The 19,523-nt window shown below is 42.7% G+C and overlaps 1 protein-coding gene across 7 annotated transcripts in view; it reads right to left on the bottom strand.

The window, feature by feature from the left end:
• SRPK2 (SRSF protein kinase 2) overlaps nucleotides 1-19,523 on the bottom strand; it is a 268,787-nt gene that overhangs the window by 237,310 nt on the left and 11,954 nt on the right. The gene's annotated exons all lie outside the window — the stretch shown is intronic.

Here is a 19,523-nt window from a genome sequence, read left to right as displayed (position 1 = left end):
CACAGAATGGGAAAGGAGGAAGCAGAGTCACAAAGAGGCAAAGGAATAAACTGCTGAGCTAGGACTCAAATACAAATGACATAAAAAATCTTCTAAGGGCCTGAAAAAATTCTCTCCAAACCCAAACCTGCTCCCAAGAGGCCCTGCAAGTAGGATGTGTTCACAAGTTAAAAGTTTGCAGGGAACTGGTAAAAGAGATAGTAAAGAAGGTAGGTAGAAGCCTTCGAGGAGGACTTGAATGTCATCAATGTTTGAATGGCAAACATTTGACAATGTCACTATTGGCAGGAGCAGTGGTTTGCACCTGTAAACCCAACACTTAGGGAGGCAAAGGAGGGATGACTGCTCAAGCCTAAGAACTTAAGAGCAGCCTTGGCAACATAGTGAAACCCCATCTTTACAAAAAATACAAAAATTAGCTAGGCATGGTGGCATGTGCCTGTAGTCTCAGCTATACAGGAAGCTGAGGTGGGAAGATCACTTGAGCCCAGGAGGTTGAGGCTACAGTAAGCCAAGGTCACACCAATATACTCCAGCCTGGGCGACAGAGCGAGACCCTGACTCAAAAAAAAAAAATCATTATTAAGAAAAACAGTATTTTTGCAGTAATGGAGTCTCTGAAATGGGACAGAGTGAAGGCCAGAAAATCTGTAGACATCTGTGCGTTTAGTTGTCCAGTCCTCCACCAGAACATAGACTCCTTTGAGCAAAGAACCCTTGTTCATACAACCTTTAATTTCCTGCACATGTTTTCTGACTCAGAGTGCATTTCCATTTTAGCACTTTGTGTTTCAATATTCTGCTCACTTAAGTACGATTAGCAAATGAATTTTAAGTCCCCATTTTTCATAAATCTTTATCTCTTAGTTTACAAAGTCGTATCTTTTTTTATTTTTTTGGAGATGAAGTTTCACTCTTGTCACCCAGGCTGGAGTGCAATGGCACAATCTGGGATCACTGCAACCTCTACCTCCCAAGTAGCTGGGATTATAGGTGTGCACTACCACGCCCAGCTAATGTTTATATTATTAGTAGAGACAGGGGTTTCACCATGTTGGCCAGGCTGGTCTCGAACTCCTGACCTCAGCTGATCCACCTACCTCGGGCTACCAAAGTGCTGGGATTATAGGTATGAGCCACTTCTCCCGGCCTGCACTGTCGTATCATTCTGTTTTTCAAAAGTATTCTCACCAGAAGTTAGCAAATGCTTCCCATAAAAAGCAAAACAGTCAACCTCACAAAACCATAAGGCTTTGTAAGCAATATGGTCTTTCTTACAACACTCTAACTCTGCCACTGTAGCACAAAAGCACATAGACAATATGTAAACAAAATGAATACAATTGTGTTTCAAAAAATATTTATGAACACAGAATTTTTTTTTAAGATTATAGTTCAGTGCAGCTTTGAACTCCTGGGGGGCTCAAGTGATCCTCCCACCTCAGCCTCCCAAGTAGCTGGAACCCCAGGTATCTTTTTTTTTTTTTTGTAGAAATGAGTTATCATTATATTGACCAAGCTCATCTCAAACTCCTAGTGTCAAAAGAGATCCTCCTGCCTTACAAAGTACACCTGGGCTATACACTGAAATCCAAATTTCCTGTAATGGCACAAAATCTTCTGAATTTTTTCAGTCATTTAAAAATGTAAAAGCTCTTACAAACCATACAAACACATATGACAGGCTATATCTGGCCAGCAATCCACAGTATGTAGACCCCTGCTCTACACTCTAAGATTTGACTATACAACCCTTCTACTATTCCTTATTTCCAAAGTACCACAATTAACTTTATTTGCAAGTCTTTCTGCTAAGCCTTGTGTGATGGCCTCTGGGAAATAAACAATTAAGCATTCTTCTGATTTAAATCCCATTCAGGTTCACACACACACTCACACTTTAAACAAACAAAAAGGGCCAGGCATGGTGGCTGATGCCAGCACTTTGGGAGGCCAGGGAGGGTGGATTACTAGGTCAGGAGTTCAAGACTAGCCTGGCCAAGATGGTGAAACCCCCGTCTCTACTAAAAACACAAAAATTAGCTGGGCATGGGGATGGGCACCTGTAATCCCAGCTACTCAGGAAGCTGAGGCAGGGAATTGCTTTAAACTGAAAAGTGGAGGTTTCAGTGAGCCAAGATCACACCACTGCATGCCAGTCTGGGCGACAGAACAAGACTCCGTCTCAAAAAAAAAAAAAAAAGGCCAGGCAGGTGAACCACGAGGTCAGGAGTTCAAGATCAGCCTGACCAACGTGTTGAAACCCGTCTCTACTAAAAATACAAAAATTAGCTGGGTGTGGTGGCGGGCACCTGTAATTCCAGCTACTCAGGAGGCTGAGGCAGGAGAATCGCTTGAACCCAGGAGGTGAAGGTTGCAATGAGCCGAGATCATGCCATTTCACTCCAGCCTGGGACACAAGAGCAAAACTCCGTATCAAAAAAAAAAAAAAAAAGAGGAACAGTGGCTCACGCCTGTAATCCCAGCACTTTGGGAGGCTAAGGCAGGTGGATCACCTGAGGTCAGGAGTTTCAGACAAGCCTGGCCAACATGGCGAAACCCTATCTCTACTAAAAATATAAAAATTAGTCAGACGTGGTGGCAGGCACTTGTAATCCCAGCTACTCAGGAGGCTGAAGCAGGAAAATCACTTGAACCGGGGAGGCAGAAGTTGCAGTGAGACAGATCACCTGAGGTCAGGAGGCTGAGACCAGCCTAATCAACATAAAGAGTATCAGCTATGATACTGGACAGCACATAGAATGTTTCCATAATCACAGAAAGTTCTGTTCAGTGGCAACAGTTTAAAACATTATGTACTTCCCTCCCTCTGCTAACTAGACATTAAGATGAAACTTCTTTCTTTAAAAAAAAAAAAGAGTGCAAAATTTTACTGCTGTCTTTTAAGGCAGTACCAGGTAACAATCTTTCTAAAAATGTACTTTATATCCAAGCTATAAAAACTTCTTCCAACGTTTTCTAATACAGCAAAATAATCACCAAATGCTATTACCAAGGCTTTAAAGTTTTTTTTAAAATTCATGGAGGTACGTATTTCATCATCAGTAACTATTCCAATTTACTAATTAGCTTCAAACCATTCTCAACTGCATTCACAACTGCAATTATTTCCTTTCCTATAAAGCGAAGGATTCTGCACTTCAATGATTATCACACAACTCTCTATGATGCAGAAAACAACTCCTGCTTGTCACTTCTGCACGGTGACTGGCCCACAGAAGGTAACACACAACTGTTACATGAAGGTCGATAAACTGTTAAGTCTCCAGTACTATCAAATACAACACAAAAGCCACACTCCACTTCACAACTCTAGTTACTAATGGAGCTTCAAGTCTTTGCTGCTTATTGGTAATAAAAAAAAAAAAAACAAAAAAAACCTTTATTAACTGCATGATTTAAGTGGCACCAAACAACTGTTGGGTATCAGTTTTCTGGGTCCCTGAAAATCAAGGGTTTACTAATAAGTAAAATTTCTACATGAAGAAATAAAATATTGCACATTTCCCTGGAACCATAAAATTAATATAAATTATCTTTTACTTAGTTATGAGACAGACTGGATTTTTTTTTTTTTTAAGATAAGGTTTCACTCTGTCACCCAGGCTGAAGTGCAGTGGGCATAATCATGGCTCACTGAAACCTCAACCTCTGGGCTCAAGTTGATCCTCCCACCTCTACTCAGCCTTCCAGGTAGCTGGGATTACAGACACGCATCACCATGCCCAGGTAATTTTTTAATTTTTGTAGAGACAGGTTCTCACTATTTTGATCATGCTATTTTAAACTCCTAGACTCAAGCAATCCTCCCATTTCAGTTTCCCAGAGTTCTGGAATTACAGGCACATGCCACCATGCCTGGCTAATTTTTTTCATTTTTGTAGAGACAAGGTCTCAACTAGCCTAAACTTATCTCAAACTACTGGACTCAAGTGATCCTCCCACCTCAGTCTCTCAACATGCTGGAATCACAAGCATGAGCCAACACACTGGCCACAGACTGGCTTTTAAATATCTGTAACTACAATTAGGTATTATTCAGACTTTAAAAAAAAAAAAAAAGAAAAGAAAGAAAGAAATTATGGCTGTGCATGGCAACTCATCCCTATAATCCCAGCACTTTGGGAAGCTGAGGCAGGAGGATCACTTGAGCCCAGGAATTTGAGACTAGCTTGGGCAATGTGGTGAGATCCCCCCATCTCTGCAAAAAAAAAAAAAAAATTTTTTTTAATTAACTAGGGGTGGTGGCATATGCTTGTGGTCCCAGCTACTTGGAAAGCTGAAGCAGGAGAACTGCCTGAATTCAGGAGGCAGGGGTTACAGTGAGCTGAGATGGCACCACTGCACTCAGCCTCCACAATGCTGGGATTGCAGGCATGAGGCACCACGCCCAGCCACACTTGAACTATTTTCTAACCAAACTAGTTCTGTCCAATCAGGTGATAATGCTATAAAAAAAAATTATCTAAGGAAATATATCATTCTTGCCAGCAGTGAAAATACAAAAGAAAAAATAAAGAAATATAGCAGAGCAGCTGGGCGCAGTGGCTCACACCTGTAATCCTGTAATCCCAGCACTCTGGGAGGCTGAGGTAGGTAGATCACCTGAGGTCAGGAGTTTCAGACCAGCCTGGCTACCATGGTGAAACACCATCTCTACTAAAAAATACAAAAATTAGCCAGGCATGATGGCACACACCTATAGTCCCAGCTACTTGGAAGGCTGAGGTAGGAGAATCACTTGAACTCTAGAGGCAGAGGTTGCAGCCTAGATCACATCACTACACTCCAGCATGGGCGACAGAGTGAGATTCTGTCTCAAAAATAAAAAAAGAAAAAGAAAAAGAAATATATCAGAGCTTGTCAAGAACAAAGAATTAGGAGAAGAGAGTAACAATACATGGTAGCATTAAAGTACAATCACGCCTTAATGCCCTATGTAACCAGGGATCCTTCATAAATATCCATGTGAAAGTCCTAGAGACGAGGATTAGCTAAGCCCAAAAACCAGAGATAACTGAATGGATACAACAGGAAGAAAACAGTAAATAGCAAAATTACTATTTATTGAACAGTGCCTGTCTTAAGACCTGCAGGCATTATGCTAAATATATCACCTGAATGTTTATTTAATCCTCACAATAACCCTATAGTTGCTGTAATTTTTTTTTTTTGAGACGGAGTCTCTGTTACCCAGGCTGGAGTACAGTAGCGCAATCTCAGCTCACTGCAACCTCTGCCTCCTGGGTTCAAGCAATTCTCCTGCCTCAGTCTCCCAAGTAGCTGCGACTACAGGCATATGCAAACACACCTGGTTATTAATTTTTGTTTTTTTTTTTTCAGTAGAGACAGGGTTTCTCCATATTGGCCAGACTGGTCTTGAACTCGTGACCTCAAGAGATCTGCCCACCTTGGCCTCCCAAAGTGCTATAGTTGCTATAATGAATCGCATTTTACAAATGAAGAAACTGAGGCACATAGATGGCTTAAACATGTTCAGATTACTTGGCTAATCAGCCATTATACAACAGGATTAGGGTAAGCAGTCACATCTCTCAGCTAAGCCTATACTACATTAAAGTTTACAGAGCCCATCTCATGTGCTTTATCTATCTGCTACCACCTTTTTATATGATTTTAATGTTTGTCCCTGTGAAGCTCATTTTAAAGTTAATCTCCCATGTGGCAGTATTATGAGGCAAGTCTTTAAGAGATGACTGTGTCATGACAGTTCTGTCTTCATGAATGGAACTTATTCATGGATTAATGGGTTAACAAATTAATGAGTTATCCTGGGAGTGTGGCTGGTGGCTTTATAAGAGGAAGAGTCCTGAGCTAGAACACTCAGCCCCCTAACCATGTGATACTCTAGGCTGCCTTGGGACTCTGCAGAGTCCCCAAAAGCAAGAAGGTCCTCATTAAATGTGCCCCTTGACTTTGGCCTCCCCAGCATGCAGAAATGAAAGAAATAAATTCCTTTTCTTTATAAATTACCCAGTCTCAGCCAAGCACAATGGTTCACTCCTGTAATCCCAGAACTCTGGGAGGTTGAGGCAGGCAAATCACCTCAGGTGAGGAGTTCGAGACCAGCCTGGGTAACATAGTGAGACTCCATCTCAAAAATAATAATAATAATAAATTACCAGCTGGGCACGGTGGCTCATGTCTGAAATCCCAACACTTTGGGAGGCTGAGGCTGGCAGATCACCTGAGGTTAGGAGTTTGAGACCAGTGTGGCCAAAATGGTGAAACCCTGTCTCCACTAAAAATACAAAAAATTAGCCGGGTGTGGTGGAGCGCACCTGTAATTGCGGCTACTCGGGAGGCTGAGGCAGCAGAAACACTTGAACCTGGCGGACGGAGGTTGCGCAATTGTGCCATTGAACTCCAGCATGGGCTACAAGAGAGAGACTCTGTCTCAAAGTAAGTAAGTAAGTAGGTAAATAAATAAATAAATAAAGCAGTCTCAGGTATTCAGTTATTGCAACAGTAAACAGACTAACACATCTTTATAATCCACTGCTGGATGCAGTGGCTCACTCCTGTAATCCCAGCACTCTGGGAGGCTGAGGCAGGCAAATCACCTGAGGTCAAAGGTTCAAGACCTGCCTGGCCAACATGATGAAACCCAGTGTCTACTCAAAATACAAAAATTAGCTGGGTGTGGTGCTGCACACACCTGTAATCCCAGCTACTCGGGAGGCTGAGGCAGGAGAATCACTTGAATCCAGGAGATGGAGGCTACAGTGAGCCAAGATCACACCACTGCACTCCAGTCTGGGTGACAGAGCAAGACTCCATCTCAAAAAAAAAAAAAACAAAACAACCGGGCCGGGCGCGGTGGCTCACGTCTGTAATCCCAGCACTTTGGGAGGCCGAGGCGGGTAGATCACAAGGTCAAGAGATCGAGACCATCCTGGTCAACATGGTGAAACCCCATCTCTACTAAAAATACAAAAAATTAGCTGGGCATGGTGGCACGTGCCTGTAATCCCAACTACTCAGGAGGCTGAGGCAGGAGAATTGCCTGAACCCAGGAGACGGAGGTTGCGGTGAGCCGAGATCGCGCCATTGCACTCCAGCCTGGGTAACAAGAGCAAAACTCCGTCTCGGGGAAAAAAAAAAAAAAAAAAAAAAAACCTCTTGGCTAGTCATCAGAATTAAACAATCCCTCCCTTAATTTCACACAATAAATGCCTGTACCTCTATTGGGTAACTTCTATTCCACCTTGTATCACTGCTAGTTGTTTACCTGCCTGTCTTTGAAACCAAGTCATAAATCCCTCATTATCTAAGGTTTGATTTTCTCATCAGTAAAATGAAAGGGTTAGATTAAGTAATTGCTAAGGAACTCCCAGCTCCCAAGTTCCATAAAGATGACTTAGTTGAAAAAAAGGCAAGATAGCACAGTTTTAAGCTTGGACTTGGTAGTATTTTTATCACCCCAAAAAGAAACACATAGCCATCAACAGGCACTCTCCATATTTCCCCCTCCCCACCAGCCCTAGGCAACCTACTTATTGTCTCTATGAATTTGCCTATTTCAGATACTTGATATAAATTAAATCATATTAATATGTGGTCTTTTATGACTGACTTCTTCGATATAGTATAATGTTTTCAAGGTATACCCATGTTGTAGCATGTAACAGTACTTCATTATTCTTACTGCTGAATAATATTCCATTGTAAGGATATGCTAGATTTTGTTTATTCATCAACTGACATTTGAGTTGTTTCCATGTGGCTATTATCAACAATGTTGCTCTTTCAGTTTTAAGTAACAGAAAATACAGCTGGGCACAGTGGCTCATGCCCATAATCCCAGCACTTTGGAGGCCACAGCAGGAGGACTGCTAGAGAGTAGGAGGAGTTCAAGAACAGTCTGCGCAACATGGCAAGACTTCATCTCTACAAAAAACCTTTTTTTTTTTTTAAATTAGCAAGCAAGGCACAGTGGCTCATGCCTATAATCCCAACACTTTGGCAAAAAGAGGCAGAAGGATCATTTAGGCCCAAGAGTTTGAGAAGAGCCTGGCCAACATTACGAGACCACATCTCAACTAAAAATAAAAAATAAATTAGCCAGGGATGGTGGAGCACACCTGTGGTCCCAGCTACTCAGGAGGCTGTGGTGAGAGGACTGCTTAAGCCTGGGAGGTCAAGGCTACAGTGAGCCATGATCATGTCACTGTGCTCTAACCAGGGTGAGAGTGAGACCCTGTCTCCAAGAAAAAAAGTAACAGAAAATCCAACTCAACCCAGCTTAAACAAATTACTAGAAGTCCAGCAGGCAACCTATGCATAAGACACACCTCGAGTTAGGGTTTAAATGCCATCATCAGGGCCGGTAACGGTGGCTGATGCCTGTAGTCCCAGCACTTTGGGAGGCCAAGGCGGCCGGATCCCTTGAGGTCAGGAGTTTTGAGACCAGTCTAGCCAATGTGATAAAACCCTGTCTCTACAAAAAAATACAAAAATTAGCCAGGCATGGTGACACGCGCCAGTAGTCCCAGCTACTTGGGAGGCTGAGGCAGGAGAATCATTTGAAACCAGGAGGCAGAGCTTTCAGTGAGCTGAGACTGTGCCACTGCACTCCAGCCTAGGTAACACAGTGAGATTCTAACAAGAAAATTAATTACTTAATCAAAATAAATAAACAGAACCATCAGGATTGAGTTTCTCTCTAACTCTTGGCAAGGCTTTTTTCTCTGTTGATTTTCAGTATCTGCCTGGTGACAAAATGGCTTCAATACCTCTATTTCACATCCTCTCCATGGAAGACTGTAGGAGAAAAGCAAGAGCCTCTTCCAAATCCTCCTGCAAAGGCCCTGAGATTAGCTATGGGTGGGCTCTCCAACTGAAAAGTGGAAGGCACTAAGTAAAACAGGCCATGCTCCATCCTGGAGCATGAAGCAAACTAGAGAGAAACCCAAACAATGTGAACTAAAAATAGACAAGAGATAATTCCCATACAAAAACTAAGGCCCATTTCCAGTAGCATAAATGGAATCTGGGCAGCTGAAAAAGTTTTTAAGCCCAATTTAGAGTGTTGTGAGAATTAAACATCAATGCATATTAAAGTACATATCAGAATGCCCAATACACAATAAGTATGTAATAAATGTTAGTCACTATATTAGCTATTTTTTGTGTTAGTTCAGATGAACCACATGAAATTTGATAGTCTGGGCTGAAAAAAAAAAGACAATTTCATATAGCTCAATGTCATACATACTCAGCTTAAAATTAAGGCATGAGGCCGGGCATGGTGGCTCACACTTGTAATCCCAGAACTTTGGGAGGCAGAGGCAGGCGGATCACAACATCATGAATTCGAGACCAGCCTGGCCAATATGGTAAAACCTCATCTCTATCAAAAATACAAAAATTACCTGAGCAAGGAGGCAGGCGCCTGTAGTCCCAGCTACTCAGGAGGCTAAGGCAGGAGAATCGCTTGAACCCGGGAGACGGAGGTTGCAGTGAGCCGAGATTGTGCCACTGCACTTAAGCCCGGGCAACAGAGCGAGACTCCATCTCAAAAAAAAAAAAAAAAAAAAAAAAGTTAAAGCATGTACAACCTGTATTTGCGTTTTGATAGTGAAATCTAAATCTGCATCTGTATTAGATATATTAAATACCTAAAAAAAGGAAGAGTTATTTCCAAAATTTTCAAACCCTTGGGTTAAAAATTCAAGTATCGGCCAGGCGCAGTGGCTCACACCTGTAATCCCAGCACTTTGGAAGGCCGAGGCAGGTGGATCACGAGGTCAAGAGATCGAGACCATCCTGGTCAACATGGTGAAACCCTGTCTCTACTAAAAATACAAAAAATTAGCTGGACACGGTGGTGTGTGCCTGTAATCCCAGCTACTCAGGAGGCTGAGGCAGGAGAATTGCCTGAACCGAGGAGGCGGAGGTTGCGGTGAGCCGAGATCGCGCCATTGCACTCCAGCCTGGGTAACAAGAGCAAAACTCCGTCTCAAAAAAAAAAAAAAAAAAATACAAGTATCTCTTCAGTAACAGAGATTTCTCTGGTCCTGTGGAAGATACATGATAGAGGCAAAGTGTGAGAAAGGAAAGACCTGAGACAGGCAGTACTCCAAAAAGCATCTGTTACCGGGCACGGGAGATCATGCCTGTAATCCCAGCACTTTGGGAGGCTGAGGCGGGCAGATAACGAGGTCAGGAATTCGAGACCAGCCTGACCAATAAGGTAAAACCCTGTCTCTACTTAAAAAAAAAACAAAAAACAAAAATTAGCCAGGTGTGGTGGCACGCGCCTGTAGTCCCAGCTACTTGGGAGGCTGACGCAGAAGAATCGCTTGAACCTAGGAGGCGGAGACTGCAGTGAGCCAAGATAGTGCCACTGCATTCCAGCCTGGGCAACAAAGAGACTCTGTCTCAAAATAAAAAAAAATAATAATAAAAGCATCCGCTACCCTAACAATACTGTGGTAAAGGCCTTATGCATATCCACCTTACTCCTTTATCACCTAAAGTTCCCAACTAAGACTATTCAGTATTTTCATGGTAAACCACCAGTCAGATTTTTTAAGTAACAGTAATTTTTTTTAAAGCTGCTGGAGTCCTCCATTCCTTTTATCACGTCTTAGTCTCACATGCCTGTCTCTTTATTATAGTTTGGAATTACAGACCTAAATAGAGATGACCTGCCAGGAACAATAAATGTCTCTTCACTATTTCTTGATCTGATGGTAAGTGCATAGCTCTAGTTCACTTTCATGACCCATACTTAGACAATGTATCTCTTACAAATACCTTATAGGAATTATTGCTGATAAAAATAAAGATTTAAGCCTGGGCTCAAGTTGCTCACACCCATAATCCCAACACTTTGGGAGGCCAAGGCAGAACGAACTCAAGGCCAGGAGTTTGAAACCAGCCTAGTCAACGTAGTGAAACCTCATATCTACAAAAGTAAAAAACAAAATCAGCCAGGCATGGTGGCACATACCTACAGTCCCAGCTTACTAAGCATTCTGGATGTGTCACATAAAGGGTTAGAATTATCTCATTTTATCCTCAAACATCTCCTTTACTCTGAGAGGTAGGTTTTATTAGCTCTCTTTCAGGATGAAGAAGCTTAGCCTTAAAGCAATTAAATAACTTAGCTAACACCAATGACAAAAGCAGTGGCATTAAAACTTCAACTCTGGTCAGCTACCTCCACTTAGCTAACACCAATGACAAAAGCAGTGGCATTAAAACTTCAACTCTGGTCAGCTACCTCCAACAGCCATTATTAGCCTTAGCAAAAAAATTCAAAGATAAGGCTGGGTGGGGTGGCTCATGCCTGTAATCCCAGCACTTTGGGACACCAAGGTGGGTGGGACACCAAGGTGGGTGGATCACCTGATGTCAGGAGTTCAGGACCAGCCTGGCCAACATGGTGAAACCCTGCCTCTACTAAAATTACAAAAAATTAGCTAGGCATGGTGGCAGGTGCCTATAATCCCAGCTACTCAAGAGGCTGAGGCAGGAGAATCACTTGAACCTAGGAGGCAGAGGTTGCAGTGAGCTGAGATTACACACTCCAGCCTGGGCAACAAGAGCAAGACTCTGTCTCAAAAACAACAACAACAAAACAGGCTGAGCTCACACCTGTAATCCCAGCACTTTGGGAGGCCGAGACAGGCCGATCACTTGAGGGCAGGATTTTGAGACCAGCCTGGCCAACATGGTAAAACCCCCTCTCTACTAAAAATACGAAAACTAGCCAGGCATGGTGGCGGGTGCCTATAATCCCAGCTACTCGGGAGGCTGAGGCAGAATTGCTTGAATCCAGGAGGCGGAGATTGCAGTGAGCCAAGATTATGCCGTTACATTCCAGAGAGCAAGACTCCATCTCAAAAAAAAAAATTTTTTTTCAAAGATAAACCAGGCTTTTGGGGAAATGGGAAGTATCACATCTCTGGTAAAGCATAGAAATAAGATAGCCTTTGCCTATACAGGGGAAGTACAACTGATCCTTGACAACACAACAGATTAGGGACGCCATCCCATTCATGCACAGTCAAAAATCCACATACAACTTTTGACTCCCCAAAAACCAGAAGCCTTATCAATAACGTAAACAGATTAACATATATTTTGTATGTTATATGTATTACATACAGTATTCCCACAATGAAACAAACTAAATAAAAGAAAACGTTATTAAGAAAATCATCAGCCAGGCACAGCAGCTCACACCTGTAATCCCAGCACTTTGGGAGGCCGAGGAGGCTGACCACCTGAGGTCAGGAGTTCAAGACCTGCCTGTCCAACCTGCTGAAGACCCGTATCTACTAAAAATACAAAAATGGCTGGGCACAGTAGCTCACACCTATAATGCCAGCACTTTGGGAGGCCAAGGCAGGTGAATCACGAGGTCAAGAGATCGACACCATCCTGGTCAACAAGGTAAAACCCCGTCTCTACTAAAAATATAAAAATTAGCTGGGCATGGTGGCGTGTGCCTGTAGTCCCAGCTACTTGGGAGGCTGAGGCAGGAGAATTGCTTGAATCCAGGAGGTGGAGGTTGTGGTGAGCTAAGATTGCGCCATTGCACTCCAGCCTGGGTAACAAGAGCGAAACTCTGCCTCAAAAAAGAAAAAAAAAATACAAAAATTAGCTGGACATGGTGGCTGGCGCCTCTAATCCCAGCTACTCGGGAGGCTGAGGCAGGAGAATCCGGGAGGGAAAGGTTGTGGTGAGCCAAGATTGCACCACTACACTCCAGCTTGGGCCACAGAGTAAGACTCCATCTCAAAAAAAAAAAATTGTAAGAGGCCAGGAGCAGTGGCTCATGCCTGTAATCCGAGCACTTTTGAAGGCTGAAGCAAGTGGATCACTTGAGCACAGGAGTTCGAGACAAGCCAGGGCAACAGGACAAAACCCTGTCTCTACTAAAAACACAAAAATTAGCCGGGCACAGTGGTGTGTGCCTGTAGTCCCAGCTACTTGGGGGTCTAAGGTGGGAGGACCACTTGAGCCCGAGAGGCAAAGGTCGCAGTGAGACAAGATCATGCCACCGCACTCTAGCCTGGGTGACACAGCAAGACCTTGTCTCAAAAAAAAAAAAAAAAGGAAAATCATAAGGAAGAGAAAATATATTTACTGTCTGTCATAGTCTATTTTTGCTGCTATAAAGGAATATCTAAGCCTGGGTAATGTATTAAAATAAAGAAAAAGAGATGCATGCAGCTTATGGTTCTACAGGCTGTACAATAAGCATGACACCAGCATCTACTTCCAGTGAGGGTCTCAGGCTGCTTCTATCCCATGGTGAAAAAGAGCCAGCATGTGCTGAGATCACACAGCAAGAGGGAGAGAGAGAAAGCAAGAGTGGAGGTGGACGTGCCAGGCTCTTTTCAACAACCAGTTCTCCAGAAACTAAGAGTGAGAAGAAGTAAGAATGACACATCAAGCCATTCAAGAGGGATCCACCCCCACCCTATAATCCAAACGCCAGGCCCCAGCACCAACACTGGGGTAGCAAATTTCAACATGAGGCTTGGGAGGCCAAACAAACCATATCCAAATCCAAACCACAGCACTATTTATTTAGTGGAAGTGGATCATCATGAAGGTCTCCATGCTCATCACCTTCACAGTGAAAAAGAAGTCAAAAGCAGTCTTCAATAATCAGAACCCTTCTGCTTAATTGTCTAGTATCAATTTGTTTCTGGTACTGCTACTGCTACGTCTTCCTCATCGTCTGGCAGAGGTTTGAAAGCCCTCATTCCCATCAAGTCATCTTCTGATAAGTCTTGTGTCTTGTGGTGTGGCGTCTAACGGCTCTTGAATTTCTCACAATCCATATGTGGAAACCCTTCATCATTCTCACTCCCACCTTTTTGGCCATATCTACAAGCTCTTTCATGATTTCCTTGATCACCCGTGAGGTCATGCACATCTGACAGTTTTCTTCAGCAGGAATTTGTTTCAAGCCTGATGATATTCATGCCTTTTTCTATAACAACAATGGTATCTTCTGTGGCGTAACCCACACATTCATGATGGTCTCTCAACTGAGTTCTCTTTTATTGCACTGACAAGCCTTTCCATAGAATACAGTATTGTAATGAGTCTTAAAGGTCCTCATGGCTCCCTGATGTGGACATTTCTTAAGGCATTTCTAAATTAGGGACATTGTGTTTAGGAGCAAGTAAACTATTTCCACACTTCTGTGTTGAACTCGTGGAGTTCTGGATGACCAGAGGCATTGTACAAAATCCAAAGAACTTTAAAAGGCAGTCCCCTCACTGGGTAGGTACTTCCTGACTTCAGGGAGAAAGCATCAATGGAATCAATCCAAAAAAGGGTTCTCATTGTCCAGGACTTCTTGTACAACCAAAAGACTAGCAGCCAGTATTTCTCTTCTCCCTTCAAGGCTCAAGGTTGTCGGCTTTATAGACAAGGGCAGTCCTGATCATAAACCTGACTGCATTTGCACAAAACAGTAGAGTTAGCCCATCCCTTCCTGCCTTAAATCCTGGTGCTTACTTCTTTTTCCTGTGAATAGAATTAATGTCCTCTATGGTATTTTTTTTCCAGAATGGGGCACTTTAATCTACATTAAAATGTATTTAGAGCCAGGAGCAGTGGCTCACGCCTGTAATTCTAACACTTTGGGAGGCTGAGGCAGGTGGATCACTTATGGTAAGGAGGTGGAGACCACCCTGGCCAATATGGTGAAACCCTGTCTCTACTTAAAATAAAAAAAATTAGCCAGGTGTGGTGGCGTGTGCCTGTAGTCTCAGCTACTCAGGAAACTGAGGCAGGAGAATTGCTTGAACCCAGAAGGCAGAGGTTGCAGTGAGCCGAGACTGCACTACTGCATTCCAGCCTGGGCAACAAGAGCAAAAGTCGGTCTCAAAAAAAAAAAAAAATCTACTTAGCCCAGGTGCAATGGCTCACATAAGTAATCCCAACACTTTGGGAGGCCAAGGCAAGAGAACTGAAGACTAGCCTGGTCAATACAAGGAGACTGAGTCTCCAAAAAATAATTTAAAAATTAGCTGGGTGTGGTGGTGGCGTGTGCCTGTAGTCTCAGCTACTCGGGAGGCTGAGATGGGAGGATCACGTAAGCCTAGTAGGTCAAGGCTGGAGCACTGAATTCCGGCCTGGGAGAACAAAACTCTATCTTTAAAAAAAGAAAAAAAAAATCTATTCAGGCAGATAACCTTTCTCCTCAATGATTTTTTTTTTTTTTTTTTTTTTTTTTGAGATGGAGTTTCGCTCGTTACCCAGGCTGGAGTGCAATGGCGCGATCTTGGCTCACCACAACCTCCGCCTCCTGGGTTCAAGCAATTCTCCTGCCTCAGCCTCCCGAGTAGCTGAGACTACAGGCGTGCACCACCATGCCCAGCTAATTTTTGTATTTTTTAGTAGAGACAGGGTTTCACCTTGTTGACCAGGATGGTCTCGATCTCTTGACCTCGTGATCCACCCGCCTCGGCCTCCCAAAGTGCTGGGATTATAGGCGTGAGCCACCGTGCCTGGCCTCCTCAATGATTTTCTTAATGGTGTCTGCAAAGTCATATGCTGCCTCTTAGTTGGCAGAAGTGGCTTCTCCTGTTATCTCAACATTTCTTTTTGTTTGTTTGTTTATTTGGTGTTGCTCAACTTCCTGTTGTTGATTTGCATCAACATTTCTTAAGACAAGGCAAACTTCTTTCTAAAATCATCAAACCACCTTTTGCTGGTAGTAAGTTCTCTAGCTTTACATCTTTCACCTTTACAGTTGTCATACAGATGTCATTCTTTCTCTAATTATATTAGCATCTACAGGTCTTTTTTTTTTTTTTTTTTTTTGGAGACAGAGTTTGCTCTGTTGCCTAGGCTGGAGTGCAGTGGTGTGATCTCAGCTCACTGCAACTCTGCCTCCTAGGTTCAAGAGATTCTCCTGCCTCAGCCTCCTGAGTAGCTGGGACTACAGGCATGCAGCACCACACCCGGCTAATTTTTGTATTTTTAGTAGAGATGGGGTTTCACCATATTCACCAGGCTGGTCCTGAACTCCTGACCTCATGATCTGCCCACGTCAGCCTCCCAAAATTCTGGGATTACAGGCGTGAGCCACTGTGCCTGGCTAGGTATGCCTTTCTTATTGCAATCCTGCACCCACGTAAAAGCTGCATTTTCAAAATATGATAAAGAAATATTTCACAAAAAGTGTGAGATTTTCATACCTGCTGGTGTAGCTACAAAAACAGCTTCATGAATTTCCTTTCTTTTTTTCACTATGGTCATTTATACTAAATTTATTTATCTTTAAATGGCAAGCAACCACACAGAATGCATTCATTCTATGGTGCATATCAAGCAATTTGACTTTTTCTTGTAACATCATGACATTTCTCTCCTTCCTGAAAGCACTTCCAGCATCACTAGTGTCACTCTGTGAGTCCCATGGTGTTATTCAAGGTTTAGAGTATTGCACTAAACATAGTGAAATATATGTAAGAAAAATATGAGATCACTTTTACTTTTTTTTTTTTTTTTTTAAAGAGATGAAGTCTCACTATATTGCCAGGCTGGTCTTGAACTCCTGAGCTCCTCCCACCTTGGTGTCCCAACGTGCTGAGATTACAGCCACCATGCCTGGCCAAGATCACTTTTTACCAAGGTACACAATTTACTGGAGATGAGCTGCCCACATGGAGATGATTAGCATCACAGGGCTTTGTTTTGGTTTTTTGTTTTGTTCTGAGACAGGTTCTGGCTCTGCCACCCAGTCTGCAGTGCAGTGGCATGATCTTAGCTCACTGCAACCCTGGCCTCCTGAGGTCAAACAATACTCCTGCCTCAGCCTCCTGAGTATCTGGGACTATAAGCATGCACCACCACACCTAGCTAATTTTTGTATTTTTTATAGAGACGAGGTCTCAGCATGTTGTCCAGGCTAGTCTCAAACTCCTTGGCTCAAGCACTCCACCCACCTCGGACTCCCAAAGTGCTGGGATTACTGGCATGAGCAACTGCGCCTGGCCAACCACAGGCCATTTTAAGCATCACAGGGATACTTCCAACACTTGAGCTAACTACAAAAGCAACAGGAGGTAGCTACAAAATTATTACAGTATTACAACATATACTACAGGTAATTCCATGCAGTTATGATTTAATACTGCACCTTTATGTTTGCTTGCATTTCTCTTGACTGCAAATAGTGCCATGTACAGTCTGTTTGTACACATACATTTTGTGTACATTTCATGGTAGTATATGATAAAACAAACTAGCATCTACAAATATTTTAAGCATTCGTAACATACCTTTTTCTTAATTTTTTAAAAATATTTTAGGCTACATAGTTCACCTTCAAGTTTTTTTCAAACTGCAGAAAACCTCCAAAAAATTTACCAATATATTTATTGAAAAAAAATTCCATAGGTCAAACACGTTATTGAAGGGTAAACTGTATATACTTTTCAGTAATGGGATTTAAAACTTAAAAGAGAATACAGTTACAAAGCTTAGAATCATCTGAAGTGTACATTTAACTGATTACAAAGACAGAACAGGTAGTGGGCATCAGTGGAGCCAAGAAAAGAGGAGATCATTTCTATTACTGGTCATGCATATAGTCTGCTGGTTACTATAAAGAATAGCCTTCTAGCTACTGAAAAATAAAACAAAAACAAGTTTTTAAAACTAAGGTAAAAAAAATGTGGCCTTATTGCTTTTTTAAAAAAACTGTTTTCCTGTATTCTAAGATTTTCTATGTAAAGCATCTTCTATCCCACTCCCACAGATGCACATGATAAAACCATGCAGATTCATGTGACCTATTAAGGGTCTCTTCAGACAAATAACATTTTTTACCTTTTTTTTTCCCTCCCAGCAAAGGAAGGAGTTAAAAGTAAGGTTCTTACAATAATCCCTCTTTGATGACTAGAAACTTTATTTTCTGTATCAGTTCCAGAAGGGTTTATCATCCTACAGCTTAATGGTAGTATGAAAGACCACTGAATCAGAATCCAAGACTCTAATCCAACACTGTAAGCTGGCTAAGGCACTAAAAAGATAAGTGACTTTCATCAAAAGCCACGCTCCTGCCCGGCTCGGTGGCTCAAGCCTGTTACCCCAGCACTTTAGGAGGCCGAGGTGGGCAGATCACTTGAGGTCAGGAATTCAAGACCAGACTGGCAACATGATGAAATCCCGTCACTACTAAAAATATAAAAAATTAGCCAGGCGTGGTGGCGCACGCCTATAATCCCAACTATTTAAGAGGCTGAAGCATGAGACTTGCTTCAACCTAGGAGGCGGGAGTTGGAGTGAGCTGAGATCGTGCCACTGCACTCCAGCCTGGGTGACAGAGAAAAACTATATCTCCAAAAAAAGGAAGAGCCACTTCTTCAGTCCTTCATTTCTCCTTCAGTGAAAACATGAAATGGTTTAGGGTAATGGACTTCAAACTGTGTTCTTCCAAGATGCTTAAGGGAGCACCCTAGTGGACAAGACAAAGGCCACACGGCAAGGACCAAGCTCTCACCTGCCAATTCTCTCAGAGTAGAGCCACCTTTTCCACTTTATACATAACAGTATTCCGCACAAGATTTTTTTTTTTTTTTTTTTGAGATGGAGTCTCGCTCTGTCACCCAGGCTGGAGTGCAATGGCATGATCTCATAACCTCCACCTGCCAGATTCAAGCAATTCTCCTGGCTCAGCCTCCCGAATAGCTGGGACTACAGGTGCACACCACCATACCTGGCTAATTTTTTGTAGTTTTAGTAGAGATGGGATTTCACCATACTGGCCAGGCTGGTCTCGAACTCCTGACCTCAAGTGATCCGCCCACCTCAGCCTCCCAAAGTGCTGGGACTACAGGTGTAAGCCACTGTACCCAGCCTACGCAAGATTTTATTTCACAACACATTCTGCTAATATAAAGTAAGGCTGAAAAACACTGATCCAGGTGCTCTGTAAAGTCCTGGCCACTCCACACATTTTCAGACCCAGAGCCATACACAGTGAATTTCATCCGTGAAAGGTGTAGTCAATTTTACATCAATTCTGCAATTAACGTTCAGTAACATCTTAGGATAAAATACATCATGCCCAATCCTCCAAAAAAACTATCAATAAGATATTCTAGAAACAAAAATAATCAACAGAATAAGGTTCCCCATAAAAGTAACTGAAGGAGCTAGCTGGTATCGAACACAGTGGCAACCTTTGTACCCTAGATATCAGAAGCAATGATAGCACCTGGTGAACAAACAAAGCACCAGGCACAGAAGTAGGACTGCCAAGAGCCAGGAATCTCTTTTAAGTGGATTATCTATCTTATCTCTACTACATCTCAATCAGACTTCAGCTTTCTGGGGATATCATTCCTAGCTTACAGTTTTTCCTTAGCCTTTCTCCAACTGTATCTACTACACCTGCCCAACACAGAGTCCATCCAGAAGCACATCTAAATTTCAGTAGTTTGGGGGATACAGGTACCCACACTATATGTCCACAAAGTTCAATGACAGTTGTA

This window comes from Aotus nancymaae, unplaced genomic scaffold (assembly GCF_030222135.1).
Source record: "Aotus nancymaae isolate 86718 unplaced genomic scaffold, 86718_ANA_hifiasm-v0.15.2.pri h1tg000002l, whole genome shotgun sequence".
In the NCBI taxonomy this organism is placed as follows: domain Eukaryota; kingdom Metazoa; phylum Chordata; class Mammalia; order Primates; family Aotidae; genus Aotus; species Aotus nancymaae.
This window is presented reverse-complemented; position numbering and strand designations above follow the sequence as displayed.